The sequence below is a fragment of the Ailuropoda melanoleuca genome, chromosome 16 (assembly GCF_002007445.2).
Source record: "Ailuropoda melanoleuca isolate Jingjing chromosome 16, ASM200744v2, whole genome shotgun sequence".
Classification (NCBI taxonomy): domain Eukaryota; kingdom Metazoa; phylum Chordata; class Mammalia; order Carnivora; family Ursidae; genus Ailuropoda; species Ailuropoda melanoleuca.
The window spans coordinates 32,289,452-32,307,651 of record NC_048233.1 but is presented as its reverse complement, the minus strand read 5'-3'; the positions used below and the strand labels follow the sequence as shown (position 1 = coordinate 32,307,651).

At 34.8% G+C, this 18,200-nt stretch overlaps 1 protein-coding gene across 3 annotated transcripts in view; it reads right to left on the bottom strand.

Annotated features, from left to right (window-relative positions):
- Positions 1 to 18,200, bottom strand: part of CNTN1 (contactin 1) — a 341,918-nt gene that overhangs the window by 10,655 nt on the left and 313,063 nt on the right. The gene's annotated exons all lie outside the window — the stretch shown is intronic.

Here is an 18,200-nt window from a genome sequence, read left to right as displayed (position 1 = left end):
GTGAGACAGAGGAGACCCAGACCTCAGTATTTGGGTCCTATTCTATCAAATGTGCAACATGTGTATAATGGATTTCATGGGTTTATTATTTTTTTTTACTTTTATAAAACCTTTAATGAATAGCATTCAAAATTTTTATTTGTGATTAATGCACAATCAGAGTCAGCTTTTTAGATCATCTTTACATTTGGCTTTGGAAATAGCTATTAGAACATGCTTATAATCAAATATCCTTAAGAAATACTTATAATTCTGAGTTTAATATTGTCTGTAATACATATGTTTTATTTTTCTTTTAATATAAATGCTGTAACTCCTGGCATTTATTACTAATTTTATCAATTATAATTCATAACTCACTTTTTTTAAGATTTTTTATTTATTTATTTGACAGAGAGAGAGACAGCCAGCGAGAGAGGGAACACAAGCAGGGGGAGTGGGAGAGGAAGAAGCAGGCTTCCAGCAGGGGAGCCTGATGTGGGGCTCAATCCCAGAATGCTGGGATCAAGCCCTGAGCCGAAGGCAGACGCTTAATGACTGAGCGACCCAGGTGCCCCTATAACTCACTTTCTTAATCTTCAATTTTAGTAAAATAAATCTTCCAGGAAAAACAGTAAAGAGATTTTAAAATAGTAAATAATTTCAAATACACTATAATAAAAAAGTATCCTCATTTGTATTTTGTTTTCTTTGAGAACAATGTAACTTTTCCCACTCTGAGGAAAGGGAATTAACATACGAAATTCAAATATAGAATTATTTCCTTTTTTATTTCTTTTATTTGATCATAATATATTGATTTTTTTTAAAAAATTTCTGAATATAATTAACGGTTGGCATAGAAAATATCCCTTACAGAATTAGAGAATAATAAGACAATAGAGTTATTGGGGCTCTTACCTTAGTGATAAATTATGTTCATTTGAAAATTGAGCAAAAAATGATAAAAATCAGAATAGGAAAATTCTAAGTTAAATTATTGTCCTATTTCTTTAGCTGAACCCAAAGCTCTACAAAAGTGATAACTCAACAGATATGAGATAGTATCATTTTTGTAATGATTTTTAAATATACCTTAGTTAGTTTAAAGGTATTAAAGATCAGTTAAAATTTGTTTGGTAAAGACAGTTTTTTAATCCTAGGAAAGACACAAAAAATTGTACATGGCAAAAAAGATGTCTTCAACCATTAAAATCATTCTTACAAAAGGCAAAGTAAAGAACAAAATTACAAAATAACCAGTGTTCCCAGAAAAGAGCAATCTTCTAAAAGACCAACTCTGCATCATCAGCAGAAAAAACATATTCAGTGAAAACAAAAGAAATAGAAGCGAAATAAATTTTATCTGTGTAGGACTTTATTCTCTATATCAAATCCATGTTGGGTATCAGGTACCCATGAGAGTATATTTATATGTTTGGGGGTTTAGACAGCCACTTATAATGACTATATAAAAAGAAAGAATGTCCTTTCATTTATAAAAACCAAAGCTCTCTCCAAAACCTCAGAATATATAATGTTACTACATTACTTGAGGTATTGGGAAGAATATATGTAAGAATTATGATGGCTATATATTTCATATATAGTGGTACCATTTTTCCTATTTCCAGTCTTTCTCTATTAAATTGGTTTGCCTTATGTTTTAGGTTTCTCCTTGGATTACAATTTCTTTGTAATCTTAGAATCATATGTGCCAGTTCTCCAATTGCCATGAAAATTATCATATAAATATATAAGCACTTTTTAATTGTATCAATTTCCCTTCATTTTTAACATTTTCTCTAGATTTTATTGGCTATCCCATTTTAGGATACAGTCTTTATGACTTTCTATATTTAAAGAATTCTTTTTATCTTATATTTTAATCATAATGCATATGTTAGAAATTTGATACATGTGTTTTATAGTTCTTGAAGATCAGTACATGCTCTTAATCACTTATGATCTGAGTTCTCAAGACATTTTAACATATCAATATTTATTCAGATAACTTTTTTCCTAGTTTAACAGAGAAAATAAATATTGAGTCAAAATGCTTTGTCAGGTTTTTTTGAGAATAAAATAAAAATATTTATTTATAAAAATGCTACTTCATTCTAAAAAGGTTTGGATAGTTTACAAAGATACATAAATTATGATAAAAGAAAAATAAGGAAATGGAGAAAAAAGAAAATAAGTTTAGGAAAAATTAAACTAAGAGATAATGATATCAAAATAGCAACAACAACATGCACTAATGCTACTACTAATGTTACGAATATTTATAAGGAGCTATTTTAAAAACACTTAATTATAAGATATGTTAAGATAATATATGTTCAGGGGCGCCTAGGGGGCTCAGTCGGTTAAGCATCCACGTTCTGCTCAGGTCATGATCCAAGAGTCCTGGGATGAGCCCCGCATCGTCGGGCTCCCTGCTCGGCAGGGAGTCTGTTTCTCGCTCTCCCTCTATCTCTCTTGCTCGCTATCTCCCTCAAATAAATAAATAAAATCTTTAAAAAAATATAAGATATATTCACATATCTTTAACTAAAATATACAATGGTCTATATACTTCGCTAGCGGTATGTCAGAAATACCTGAGCTTTGGCCAGGCAACAGAGAAATACATCAGTCATTAAGTTCGTTACCCAAAAGATTAAAAAAAAGGTAATGTGCTCAAGGAAAGCTCTCTGACTTCTGGTCCTGAGACCAGAGAATGGACACAGGTTAAAGGACAGTTCAGGTGGGCAGGTACCTGGGATAACAATCCATCATGGATACTAACACAGTACTGGAAATGCAACAAATTAGGAAACTATATTTACCAGAGGTGTTGTTTTTCTCCTTCCCTCCCCCAACCCAAGTCGGTTTCATGGAAAGTATTATATTGAAGGAAGAGATTGATATTTAGAGTGTGTATGGATAGAACAAGACTTCTAATAAATACGCTCTAATAAGTAATATCCAAGTTGCCTACAGAAGAGAATGGATTATTTAACAGTACATATTTTTCCTTTCTGAGTGTCTGTTTTGTATGTCAGGGACAGGGAGTGATGTTGAGTAGATGAATTTTTTTAGAATTTAGACAACAGTAGTCCTCTTTCAAATCTTTCCTCTAATTAGATCTCATCCTCTCCACTAAATACTGTATAAAATTTTCAAGATTACTAATTTAATGTTAAATATTAAATTATCTTATTAAATATTTATTTATTAGCCTGGCCCAGGTAACTCACTTCTCTAGGTTCAGCCTTACCTGAGAAAAATTTTAATCATGGTTCCCTAAAAAGAGGACCCTGTTTAGCACAGCAAAACATATCCTCTACAATCATGGAATAATATGGTAGTAGATTTTGTGGAATTGTTTTTTGTTTTTGTTGTTTTTTTCTATAATTTTCTTCAGTGTAAGCCAATAGCAAGGTACAATTCAATAAAAAATAATCCTATGAAGATGCAAAACAATGTCTTCAAAAAACATAGTTTACCAAAATTTTGGATTGATGAATTCATAAAATGACTGCATCTCTTGGGAATGGATGGAAGGAGGCATCTCCATAGGGCATGCGTTCTCCACAGGGACAATATGGCCCCTATAAAAATGAAAATGATCTTGTGGGGTGAAAAGACCTGAGATATTACCATGGTTTTTGCATCTCCAAAGGACTACTCTACATTAACAGCTATGCAGTATAGCTGTGGTATTAAAATGTCATGAGTGGCAAGAGTTTCTAAGAAAAAAAAATGTGTGAAAGGGCTTATTAGAGAGGCAATAATGCAAAAAGGTTGAAAACACTGATATGGAGGATTGTCTCTACCAATCATGTTTTTGTTTATAATTGGGTGGCAAAAGTTTAAGGTATAAGAAAATAGATTTTGTTGTATTCATTTATCACTCACAGCAATAGTAAGAAACTATTTATCATTTACTATCCACACTAATGGGAGGTAATTTATTCATTACTTACTACTTATATAAAAGGTAGACATTAAATCCCATACCACATATAAAGAATTGACTATATATTTGCTAAATAATTAATGCATATAAGTAATAAAAATATATTAGAATATTATAGGCATCTTGATTAGAGGAGTCAAATTTTGCAAGGTATTGGAGAACCAATTAAGAATCTCACAGAAATAGATTTATGTTTCATGAGCTAGGGAGTTAATAGTAATGGCCAAGGTTGACACAGATCAGACAAAATACAAATATGAACATGACCTAGTCTCATTCTAAGATGGAAAGTCAATGTAAGTTTTTGCACAGGTAAGAGCTGACATACATGAAAACAATCACCGTGGTCATTCTGTTGAGAATAAATTATAGGGTGCCAGCTAAGCACAAAGCAGAGAACAGAGATGTCTAATACAATAATCCTGGAGAGAAAGCATGGTCACTGAACCATGAGGGTGGCAGCAGACCTGGAGGTTTCTAGGTATATTTTAGAGGCAAAACCAATAGGATTTCTTGATGAAATTAATGTTGTATGTAAGAGAAAAAAAGTCAAGGATGACTTCAAGGATGATTGGAAATGTTTTGTTGAGATGGGTAAAAATGTAGGAAAAGGAAATATAATGGGGCAGGGGGAAGGTTTACTTTATATATCTAAGTAGAAATAGTGGTTAGTGATTAGGCAGTTGAGTAAATTAAAGACTTGTATTTGAGAGCTTTCAGCATTTAAAGCTTGAAACTGTACAAGATTATTTTTCTCTAGTCACCTTTCGCTTTGAGAGTGTACGCACAGACGTGTAATCGCAGTTGGACCTAATCCATGATATATCCAAGTGAGTATAATGAAGTAAGAGAAGCAAAAAAACGGGAGATTCTACAGAAGTAATTAAATATATGGCTGTGGGATTTAAGCTAGATATGAAGAAATCAAGAGAGAAACAGAAAAAGTGGTAAGATCAATGGTTTATGGTTTCTGGTGGGTCAAAAAAAATTTAGGAGTCAGAGTACTAAAAAAAAAATGAAAGAGAAGATAGGTGGTGGTCAGAGACTAGAGTCTTTGACATTATAAAAGCAGCAATAATAAGGTTAGAGTAGAACCACAGGAAGGGAAATAAATGAGCAGAGTATTTCAAGGAACTGAGAGGACAGGATAATGTAAGGATCATCTACATATGTATTGAAATCAACAAAAGGTATGATAGAAGTAGTTATGGAGACACTGACAGTCATCTGGGCTCTTAACTTCTCAAGGAATGATTCAAAATGATCCAGAAGATTGGTAGAAAACTTTAAAAAGGGAAAATGAATGAGAAGAGCAGATGATACAAGATTCTAAGCAGGGATTTTTGGGCAAGAAAGAAGGAGAATACTATGGAGGCAACAAGAAGAAAGAAGGATAACTGCCCTGCCACCAGGCCCAGGATCCAGGGGGTCTGAACAAACTGCAGGAGAAGCAATTAGAGCAAGGTTTCAGATGAATTAAGAAGGGGAAAAAGGGGCACCTGGGTGGCTCAGTCGGTAAAGCATCTGCCTGTGGCTCGGGTCATGATCCCAGGGTCCTGGGATGGAGCTCCACATCAGGCTTCCTGCTCAGTGGGGAGCCTGCTTCTCCCTCTGCCCCTCCTCCCCACTTGTGCACTCTCTCTCTCTTTCTCTCTCTCTCTCTCTCATAAATAAATAAATAAATAAATAAATAAATAAATAAATAAACAAACAAACAAATAAATAAAATCTTTAAAAAAAAAAAGAAGGGGAAGGAAACAACGTTCAGTGAAGAGATGGACATTATAGGAGACTTTGCTGATGATTGACAATGAATTCCAGAGGGCAGAGTGGGAAGGTTTTTTGAGTTAAGTATTGATAGAAAAGGAGTCAGAAAATGGAGCACCCAGCACTGTATTAAGCAGGAATTCCTGTACTTCTTTTGGTTGGAAGAGATTTTGGCAGGAGCACATAGAGTTCTGCTTGCATTCATGCACATAGTACAAGAGAAATCTGTACTTAGTCAGAGTTTGGGTTTGGCAATGTGAGGAGCATAAAGGGAGAATGCAGCTAAGTATAGATAAGGAAGTGGTTTTAATTATGGGCTGTGGAATCTGAGCTCTTTAAGGAGGGAACTGAGGACATGAGTAGAATGAGGGATAAATAAGCAACAGGTTGAATGGAAGGTACAGGTGGGAGAGGGTGGAAGAAACGGTGGTGTTGGGAGGAGATCTGAAGAAATAAACTAGAAAAATAAGAGTTAGTGGTCAGAAAATAAATGCTTAAAATTAAAATTTTATTTTTTTGCAGTTATTAGTCATATCAAGAATTGCAAGGATTCTAAGCCTCTCTGTGTGTCATAAACACTTTGGCAGACTGTAAAACTCTGAGAATGCTGCAAATAATGCCTTCACATACATAAGATATATAGAATTAAAGGAAAACCAAGTATATTGAAATACATTTATAAAAATATCAAGGAAGCAAATATATGTTTATTAACACATTAAAGTACTGTACTTATTAGCACATTTAAAACAAGAACTAAGATCAGGTCTAATGTCATATTTTTGAAGAAGTGATACTATTACAGCTGAAATATTATATGAGAATATTTGTGGATGCTATCGGTGATAGTGATTTATTGCTTAAATTCATATTTGAAGGAATAATGAATTTGATTTAGAAATTAATGAAAATTACCATGTTATTTTTTCTCATTCAAGTTTCAGGGACCACTCAGGTTCTAATTCACATTCAAGTCTGTGAACTCGCCTGGACTGTGATCATGAACAGGTGACAAGATCATCAAGAAAGAGGAATGAAGAGGCCGGCATTGGAAGGATCATCCATCTACAAAGATGTTGATATCTAAAGAATTCACAAGTTTTGGGCACATCTGAACTTTGAAGCATTGCCTATGGGCTAAGGGTCTCCAAGCCAGTCCTCCTACTTCCCTCGGCCGGGTGACTAAGGCTGGTGATTTGCTTTAGAGCTGAGAGTCAATTATACAGGGCCTGGACTAGTAGGTTATCGAAGAGAGACAACTGGCTGGAGGAAATTAATACTTTTGGAACATGTTCTAAATGATTTATTTCCTCTTGGTCTGGTTCATTTTGCAGAAGGTAACTGTAAAAAGTACCTCTGGAATGTCTTTTGCTTCATTGCATTGCTCTCATACTGTGAATAATCTACCAAGGGGACTGGCTTCTAGCTTTACCTAACTTTGGGAAGTACTTTGAGATCTAAATATTCCTTTCATAAATCACTAAAGCAGGTCTCAAAGGTAGTATCAAATGGACCATTTTAATATGTTGACATATCACTTTCCAGTTTAAGTGTTTTACATTCCTTCTTATTATAGCATTAAAGGTTTCCAGTTCTATTTGTGAGAGATTTCTAGGAATTTAGTTTTAATAATGACTAACTCATTTCTTTTCTAAATAGTTTTAAAATTTGTGTCACTGTGGGCAAATATCAAACATCCAGTGCGAAAATTTAAAACTCAACTCTTTTTCTCAGCACAAACAACTATCTTTATATTTTCCTGAGAGGGTTACAAATTTCAACATAGCCTATAATGTTCCAAAGGAAAATTAATTTTTAAATGGTGTTTTGATGGTTGATCTGTATATCATTAAAGATAATATAATTATTTTAATTCACTTATTTGTCACTTTTATTTAAGGAGAAAATATAAAGCAATATCCCATGATTTGAGGGAAGGTACATCTATCCTAATATTCCTTACTTAGGACTATAGAATATTTCTAGTCCATTTGTGTGTAGAGAGAATAAATATCTTAATGTAATTTTTATGCCACTAAAATGTATCAACATTCATAAACGTGCAAAATTGAGCTTACTACTACTGAGTTATACATATGAGATCTGTCCCTGCACAAGATTATTCATTTTTTCATTACAAATTTATTGATGCAAAATATTATGACCCATCATAAAATTTGTTGAAACTTTATAGCTATATTCCACAAAGCTTGGAATTATGCAAACAAGATGAATAAATAGATTACTGTTCAGTAAAACTGGAATGTTGTTCACACCCAAAATTCAGAAAAATAAAGTTCATCTTTGAATGAAGGTATCTCTCTTAGGACCATTGGTTCATTTTCTGAAACTTCTTCTGTGTAATTACGTTCCTCAAAAATGATAAATTCCTCCCTCCATCAACCCTCAGTTTGTTCTCTATCGTTGAGTATGGGTGGAGGATGGGCTAGATGGGTGATGGGTATTAGGAGGGCACTTGTTATGATGAGCACTGAGTGCTGTATGTAAGTGATGAATCACTGAATTCCTGAAGCCAATATTGTACTGTATATTAACTAACTAGAATTTAAATAAAAATTTGAAGGAAAAAATGATAAATTCCTTTAATTTTCAACTCTTCGAGATCACTTACTTTTATAGGAGTCCCTTTTCATGCTAGTTTCTATTAGCAGTATTCTTTCCAAATTCTACCCTCCTAGTATAACATTCTAAATTTAGAAAACATCACCAAATGCAGCCTTTGAGGGGAAGGAGTTATCTCATAGATTTGGGTATTGTGGAGTATCTAATCTAAAATACAAAATAAAGCAAAAATATTTACAATTTTCCTATGATGTAATTACTTAAACTATTCTTTAAACATTCCTATTTACCCATTTAAATATTCTTTAACAGTGGTAGTTATATATACGTGTGTGTGTGTGTGTGTGTGTGTATATATATGTTTAATGATAAACCTGTGTTTACTGACTTTGGATCAGAGTTCTCTCAATTTAATATAATCCTTGGTAATTTGTTCAACATTATTAATTCTTGTTTTATCCTCAAAATTCACATTGATTACCATTCCTTATTACTTCAATAAAAACAATCCTGCCTAAATTGTCTTCTCTTGAAGCTAACTTTGTACCTTTCCTGTAACTTTTCATCCCTCTACTGTCCTTTTATGAAGCTTTTCTTTGACCTAGTTTCCTCTTCTTCATTTTCCTATATCCTCACTTATTTATTTTATTTATTTACCTTATTATTCACCTTGTTACTTAACTTTTGATATTAAGTAGAAATCTTTTTCTATTTCCTTCCCAATACACTCTCCAGTTTTTGCTCAAATGTTCACTCCCTAAAGAAAGTTTTATCATCCCCAGACCTGAGATAAATCTTTTTTTTCTTTTTTAAAGATTTTTATTTATTTATTTATTTGACACAGACAGAGACAGCCAGAGAGAGGGGGAACACAAGCAGGGAGAGTGGGAGAGGAAGAAGCAGGCTCCCAGCGGAGGAGCCCGATGCGGGGCTCAATCCCAGGACTCCGGGATCACGCCCTGAGCCAAAGGCAGACGCTTAATGACTGAGCCACCCAGGCGCCCCCTGAGATAAATCTTGATCACTTGGAACAACTGTAGAAATGTAATTTTACTAGTTTAGGAAACCCAGTTCTAGACAATATGGAAAAGATTTTCTGAGAGTCTCTGGTAAAGGTCCTTCATTTTAAGATGGAGCTTGAACAGAGACAGACCCCTTCCTCCTTGGACGTTATGAGGTCTGCACGCAATGATTACTAGCTCTGCTGAAGTCATAAACACAGAGAGAATGAATCTTAAATGAACTTGATTCTGACACATCTCAGGCGGAGATGCAGGGGTTTGGGAGGAAATTTCTGAGACGATGATTTCACTAAGGCCTAAAGGTCACCTATTGCTTAAGCAATTTTGAGTTGAGGGGTTTGTTACCGACAGCTGAAAACATTTTAATAGATGCAAATGCTCCACTCAGCTATTTAAATTATTCTTTAACTAGAAGTAATGAATCCTTTTTCCCTTGATCTCCTCCTATATTAACCATGCAAGCTGCCAACTTTGGGCAACATCAACAACCATCTGTTATCTCTATATCCAGGCTGGTATGAATTGCAGATAGTTACATAATTATGCCACTTGGTTCTCTCACAAATTTGTTATCTGACCTCAGCTGGTTTCTTACTTTTGCTAGATTCTTCTTCTTCTTTTTTAAATCTATCTCCACCTAGATGACTAATGGACATACCATGAACTAGCACGTCAGAATTTGAACTCCTTCTGATTTTCTCCAGTCATCTATTTTTAGTAGATGATTCTGTTAAAGTAGATGATTCTGTTGGTTAATCTAAATTCTTTGAATTCTGCCAAGGCTTCTTTCACATCCCTTATCAAATCAGCAGAAAATATTGTTGGGTCTTGTTCCAAATAAATCTGGCTATACTTCTCACACTTTGTGAACATACTAGTCAAAGCTGACTTCATCTCTGCTGCTTGGACTGTCACCTTTTGGCTTCTAACCGCTCTCCCTGTTTCTAGAAATTCATAGAGATTTTTTTTCCCCACCATTCATGAGATTTCTACTTCCTTCCAATGAACAGATAAAATAAGACTTGTAAAATATAAATCTGATCATGCTATTTCCCATCTTAAAATGCTTCAGTGGCTTCTCATCATACTTAGAGTAAAATCCAAAGTCTTTAACCAGGACCTGTAAACCTTCTGATGATTCAGGTTCTATCTATTTCTCTACCCTAATTGTGTCCACTCTCCCCCCGCCAACCCCAGTAACACTGGTCTCCTTGCTGTTCCTTGAACATCCAAACATTCTCCTAGAATAGGGCTTTGTATTGTTCTAACAGCAGTACTTGTTCTCCACATAACTGCATGGACCATTCACTCACTTCATTTGATTCTCTTTTTCAGTGTTATCCCATCAGAGCAAGCCATTCCTCCCTCTCCTAATGAAAACACAGCCGTCGCTGTCTTCCAACAGTACTTAACGTTAACTACCTCCCTCTGCTTTACTTTCTTATCCAGATATTATCACTATCTGTTGTTACATACTGATTGATTGATTTTGCCTCCTCTCTTTAGAATGTAAACTCTGTGAGGCTGGCTTAGAGAAATAAGACCTCCACCCACACTCTTTAATGGAAGTTTTTCTCTTGAAATTACCAATAACTTTATTATGGGCTGAATTTTGTCCCTTCAAAATTCCCATGTGGAAGCCCTAACCCTAAGTACCTCAGAATGTGACTATTTAGAGATAGTCATTAAAAAGGTAATTAAGTTAAAATAAGGTCATTAGGGTCAGCTTTAATGCAATATGACTGGTGCACTTATAAGAAGAAACAATCAGGACACAAACACACACAGAAGGAAGACCACATGAAGCAGGGAGAAGACAGCCATCTATAATCCAAGGAAATAGGCCTCAGAAGAAGCCAACCCTACTGGCATCTTGATCTCAGACTTCTTTTTTTTAAAGATTTTATTTATTTATTTGACAGAGAGAGAGACAGCCAGCGAGAAAGGGAACACAAGCAGGGGGAGTGGGAGAGGAAGAAGCAGGCTCCCAGCGGAGGAGCCTGATGCGGGGCTTGATCCTGTAATGCCAGGATCACAGCCTGAGCTGAAGGCAGATGCTTCACGACTGAGCCACCCAGGTGCCCGGATCCCAGACTTCTACTGTGAGAAAGTAAATTCTGTTGTTTAAACCACCCAGTCTACAGTACTCCGCTATGATAGCCTTAGCGAGCTAAGGCACACCTGTAAAAGGCCAACTTCGGTAAACTGTCTTACTCCTCAACTTCTTCAAGCCCCCTTTTAACTTTTACAACTTTGAAATAAGTTACCTAAATTAGTACTTTAAAAACTATAATTTGGCAACAACAACAACAGAATACCTGCATACTTAGCAGCCATCATCCTTGAAAGAACGCTGATGTTTTCCCACAGAATAAGTGCAGATTTCTGATGGAAGCCTTCAAGGATGGAGCGAGGAAGAAAGTTGGAATGAGAGGAGACTAGTATGAAATGAGTCTGAGATGTAATCAAGGCCAGGCCTTTAATGGTTTTTCCCCCTCTGTTGTCTCCAGTGCACCCTGCACCACTATATACTAGTCACGCTGGCCTTCCTTCAGCTTCTTGAACATGGTGGGCTCTTTCCTGCACTCCCTGTACCTATGACTGTCATCCCTACTTTTGTGGTAAGGCCAGTTCCTTTCCTTTAAATTTCAGCCCAGACATTGCCTACTTAGAGGCTTGACCTGATCACCCTATTGAAATCAGTCTACTTCTTTTATTCTCTATAGTAGCCACTTATTTTTTTTCCTTATAATCCTTAAACCTACATATGAAGAGATTTTACTATTTGATGTTAGTTCTTTATTTTTCCTGATATCCACGAGAATGCAAGCTTCAGGAGGGCTTGCTGATTACTGTAATTACTATTTGTAATCAATTATCTGTACATTCTAATACTAAAGTACAGCTTCATAGACTAAGATCGTATTTCAAAAACTAAAATTATTTTGGTAGTAAGTAAATCTTGGAGGATTATTTTTAATTTTTCTTTCTATTCTTATAACGTACTCTACAGAGGAGTTTCCCAACCTAATTATTTCAAGTCTAAATAAATGAAGATAATATGTTGGGGCTGATATGTTAACTCACTAGTAGCTGAAAGAAACCTTGAAGAAGATGAAGAAAACCCAAGTTAGACACAGAGGTGCTATCTTTAAGTGAAGTTCAGAGATGCACAAAACATTATTTTGTTCAGATAATTTCTCCTCCATGAAAATGTTACAAAATTAGAAGTGTTGGTAGAGCTGTAATGTTGGAAAAGATTTTAAGTGGATTGTCATAATTTAAAGTTAATGAAAGGAATATATATTTTAGAGGTCATTTTATTTCATTATTTTTATTTTTTAGAGAGGGAGACAGAGAGGGTGGGGAGGGGCAGAAATAAAATCTTAAGCAGGCTCCCTGCCCAGAGGAGAGCCCAATGTGGAGTTCGATCTTACAATCCTGAGATCATGACCTGAGCTGAAATGAAGAGTTGGATACTTAACTGACTGAGCCAACCAAGTGCCCCTAGAGGTCATTTTAAATGTAAGCTGTCGGGGGCACCTGGGTGGCTCAGTCCTTAAGCATCTGCCTTCGGCTCAGGGTGTGATCCTGGCGTTATGGGATCGAGCCCCGCATCAGGCTCCTCCGCTGGGAGCCTGCTTCTCCCTCTCCCACTCCCCCTGCTTGTGTTCCCTCTCTCGCTGGCTGTCTCTCTCTAGCAAATAAATAAATAAAATCTTAAAAAAAAATAAATGTAAGCTGTCAGCCTAGAAATACATAGGCTGAATTCGTCCACTTGAACTCTCAAATTGATCCCACACAAAACACAGCAAAGGAAAGCAAACTACTTGACTACTTCAAAATAGTTGGAGAGAGAGCATTTCCTAAATAATGATATTTGATTGTGCCATAATCCCAAACATGTGTTTTTAAAATTATGATGATGGACTTATAAGAATGGCATTCAACTGTCATAGAGTATATACCATTCCAAATATTCAGGTTAATAGATAATTTATTCATGGCAACCTATTTTTCCTAAATAATATGGGACATTTACAAAGTTACAGATTTGGGTGGTCACTAAATTATATAGTAACCTATCATTAAATAAGGCAGGATAAAGTAATCCTAAGATCACCTTTTATACTACTCTCCCCTTCTGTATATGGATTACTGTACAAGATTAGACGCTCAAAATAGTTTCGGTTTTTGAAATGCTTACAGAGGAAGTATCTGGAAACATGATGATGTCAATATAGCATTTTGATTTCATAATGTGTGAATTAAATCTAACCATCCCAACTATCTTCTTGATCCTTTTATATTGTACCACTTACTTAGGTACTAGAGAAGGGAGCTTCAGAGTATCGGAGTTAACATCTAAATGTTGTGTCTAGAGAATGGCTTCCTAGCCCTTCCTTTCCTGCTACTGGGAAGAAGAGGACAAAGTGAAAACATAAATGTGTTTTTCATCAGTGTTTAAGTCAGTGGCTTTGGTTATATAGTCTAACTTAATAACTTGGACTTACCAAAAGTAGTAGGTTAAATGATGAGATTACATCATCTATGGTAATATCAGAATAAATTACAGATTTATTAGAAGCTACAAAATCAACACAATGCATATATAGCAACTTTAAATCAAATGGAAAAGATGCCTTGTTCTTTTAGAACCCACCCTAGACTTCACCACTGCCCTCTTTCCAGTCCAGACCATCATCATCTTTTAATCATTCTATAATAATAACCTTGTAATTCATCTCCTTACATCTTTCTTCCCTACTATATATATTTTCCACAATCACCAAAGTGATTTTTCAAGTGCAAACATCTGCTCATGCTACTCCTACCACCTTAAAGTTTTCAAATGATTATGATTTGTCCTTAGGAAGAAGTCTGGCCTCTAAAATGCTCTTAAAAGTCTTCCTTGACTTGACTAAGATATCTGTTGTCTGTTTAAAACTAGAAAGAAAATTAAAAGCTCAAAATATGCACATTCATACAGTTAATGAATTGCATGCTTCTTTGTGGATATTTAGTTATGACCACAGATCCTTGATAATCTAAATTCTAAAATTAATAGTGAATATGTAATAAGGTAAACTAGCTTATTAAAATTGATACTGAAAATATTTGTAGCTATTTGCACTTTCTTAATTTAGCTCACATTGACAGATAAAAACAAAAGATTCTTAAAAGATAATATGGAATTTCTTAGAGATAGTATATTTCTTTTTTTTTTTTTAAAGATTTTATTTATTTATTCGACAGAGATAGAGACAGCCAGTGAGAGAGGGAACACAAGCAGGGGGAGTGGGAGAGGAAGAAGCAGGCTCATAGCAGAAGAGCCTGATGTGGGGCTCGATCCCAGAACGCTGGGATCACGCCCTGAGCCGAAGGCAGACGCTTTAACCGCTGTGCCACCCAGGCGCCCCTAGAGATAGTATATTTCTGATGAAACATTTGTGTGTTACATTTGCCTAGATGTGAGCTGTAATCATCTGATAGGGAATAATGTATAAAGACAGCAGTAACAGTGTTCAGGTCAGAGAGGAGTGGAGAGGCAAGTTACCATGTCTAATAATTTTCTAGATTATCTCTCATATGAAGTCTTAAACTTTATAAGAAATTGTGGATTAGCTCATGGCATAACACAAACCATGTGCCTAATGGGGAAGTATGTCAACATTCTAGACATATAAACTGTAATTTAAGTTGCCCAAACTGTTCTTATAACTAAATTTTGTTCAATGCAGAAATCTTAATTTCATTTAACAATTATTTGTTAAAAAACTGTTATGTGCCAAATATGTCCCCTAGGTACTGGGCATTCAAAGGTTAAAGAAGTCAGACAAGAGCTTGTTCCCATGGAGCTTATGTTCAAGTAAGGATGGAGATAGACAATAAGCAGTATAAATTAATAAATCAGTTAATTTTGAATAGTTATAAATATTATGAATAAAATAAAAGAGTGACATAGAATAGGGAGCTTTCTTAAATTGGTGTTCATACAAATCTTCTGAGGAGGTGACATTAAAAGCAGAAACAAAAATGACAAGAAGGAACCTGCCATGCCAAGATTCAGAGAATCCTAGGCAGCAGCAAGAACAAGTACAAATGTGTCAAGGTAAGGATAACAGTGGTGTATGTTCAAGAAGAGAAAGAATGTCAATGGAACAAAGATGAAATCACTTAACTGAGATATAAGAGTTTGTCCAGATTATTATAGAGCACTATAGGCCATGGTAAAGAGTTTAGATTTTATCCTATGGGATGTCTTTCTAAGAAGAGAATTGAATGATTTGATTTATGTATAAAAAGGTCCCTTTGGCTGTTGCAGAGTGAATGGGCTGTAGGAGGTCAAAACTGGAAGCCAAGAGAATCACTAAAATCACAATAGGTCCAGCAAGGGATAATAGTGATGTGGAATAGGAGGGAGGGGGAAATATATATATACGGTAGTACATTTAAATATATGAACTGTGCCTGACACACTGCAGGCATTTAGTGTCTATTTGGTGAATGAATAAATAAATGAGCAAATAACAGAATTTAATTATTACTAAATAATAATAATGTTTATTAACATTAAAATCTAGCGATGTACTCTCTTCCTGACTGCACATTTTAGTCGTGAAAATAGAAACAAAGGAAAGTATTAAGTCCTTTAAATTTCTAAGAAAGCCTAAATTTTCCATTTGCATTTACATGTGTCTCTCATTACAAATAATTTAAACAATTTGTATATAAACCTAAGTTAAGAAAAGTTTAGAATGGTTCTATCCTCCAAACATCTGACATTTCCTCATGTTAATTGTATAGTTTCTTTGCACAGTTATGGTTAGAATAAGAAATAAATAATAGAAATTCTGCCTTAATAAGAATGTCGTCCATTAGTTGGCAAAAAAGGGAAGAATTCTGATTACATCTGAGGTTTGTAAAAGCAGCAAATTCCGTGCCTTCTGTACGTGGCGTGGGCTAGGTCCACTGGGATGTTGGAGATAATGGTGGTGTGCTACAGGTGGTCTCTACCACCTCCCCACAGCGAACTGCTAATTCTTTTTAGGAAATTTACGAACAAGTTGTTAAAAACCACTGTTATTAAAATTGAAATTATATAAGCTTATTAATTAATGAGAAAGTTTAAAACAAAGGTAGTCAATTCTCTAAACTCATCACTTCCTAATTATTTTACTGCATTGTAATGTTATCAGAGCTCTTAAGGTTCTGCCTACGACACACCGTCCCTGCATTAACGGTGTGTCACTCAGCATCTCTTCTTGGCTCCACACTGAGTGACGTCGTGTGGGAAGCTTGAAATCAGACAGGATGGAAATAGTTACACCACGGAAACTGGCAAATGAAACCAGGGCTCCCTCCCACCCCAGGAGAGTCTGTTGTTTTCCATTAACCAGCACGTCACTAGTTATACCTATGCTGACGCTCCTGTCACTACAAACTTCTGTAGTCTACACCCCAGAAACTGGGCTCTGCTCCACATTAGGGATGATAAATGAAGAGCAAGGAAATGAAGAGAGCAACAGTGGGCTGTGACAGACGCCTTGACAGGGAAGGTTGGTTTTCAAAAGCAATTTACTGGGTTATTTTGTACCTCACCACCCTTGAGATAATGTCCACACTTCCCGCTGATTTCCTTGAGTGGAACAGCCTGAGTTAAGCATGAAACTATTGAAAGTATGTGTTATCAAAGTTTAGAATGTAGAAATTGTTTCAAAAACAAAAAGATGCCATTTCTCCTAACAAATTAGTAATGGCTAAAAAGAAAGAGACTACCATCCAAGTGGTGCAGTGGGAAGATTAATTTATAAAAAATGTATTCAAAATAGTATTCTATTATAGTGAAAATTGAAATGGGTAGATAAATTTTGCACACTTATTTGAAAGAATATTATGTATAATTTAAGTGAAATTTACAAAATTTTGAATGACATGGGGACTGTTCATGTAATATGATTCATAAAAGTCGGATATAACATGGTACATTCAATAGAAACAAAACTATAAAATTATATATGTGTATATATTTACTAGAAGTAAATTCCACTGAACATGAATTGTAACTAATTTAGAATATTTGGAATATGACTGATTTTTTTTTCCTTTCAAATTTTGGTAATTTCCAAATTTTCTAAGGAGACATAACAATAATGTCTAAACTAAAAAAATTCAACGTAATTTAAATTTATGAGAAAATCTAATTTAAACAACTTGTAAATAAATCCAAACTTAAATAAGAAAATTCTAGAATGGTACTAGTCACCAAATATTTGACATTTTCTAATGTTAATTCTACAGTTTCTTTGTGCAGTTATTTTCAGACTAAAAATTTAAGCATTAAAGAATTATTAAATATATAACATTCATCTATTTATCTATAAATTAGCATTGTTTTCTAAATCAGTTATTCTTATCTTTAATTCAACATCTCGTAGTGTTTCAGAGTCTCATAAAACTCTCAAATTAACATCAATTTTAGTTCTTTACAATTAAACTATATCATGCAGGGTGAGAAAAAAGTATCAAAATTTAACTAACAGAGTTCTAAAAATCCCAGAAAGAGAGGAAGTCACTGCCTCAAGTATTTATTTTGGATTAACCAATGCTGTGAGAAATAGAGTTTGCAGAACAAAAGCAGATATGCTGAGACACAGAGAGAGATGGTAAGGGAAGGTGCTACCATCCAGAGGCAATTTTATTACTACATTAATATGTATAGGACAAAGAAAAAGGAGTCAGACGAGTATTAAAAGTAGTTCAGTGAATTTCCTTTTGTTGTAAGAGAAGTTTGGATATTATTATCTAATGGTCTAGAATTATGTCAAACTATAATGCATTATGGTATTTTTTTAAATTGAAGTATAGTTGACATACAATGTAAC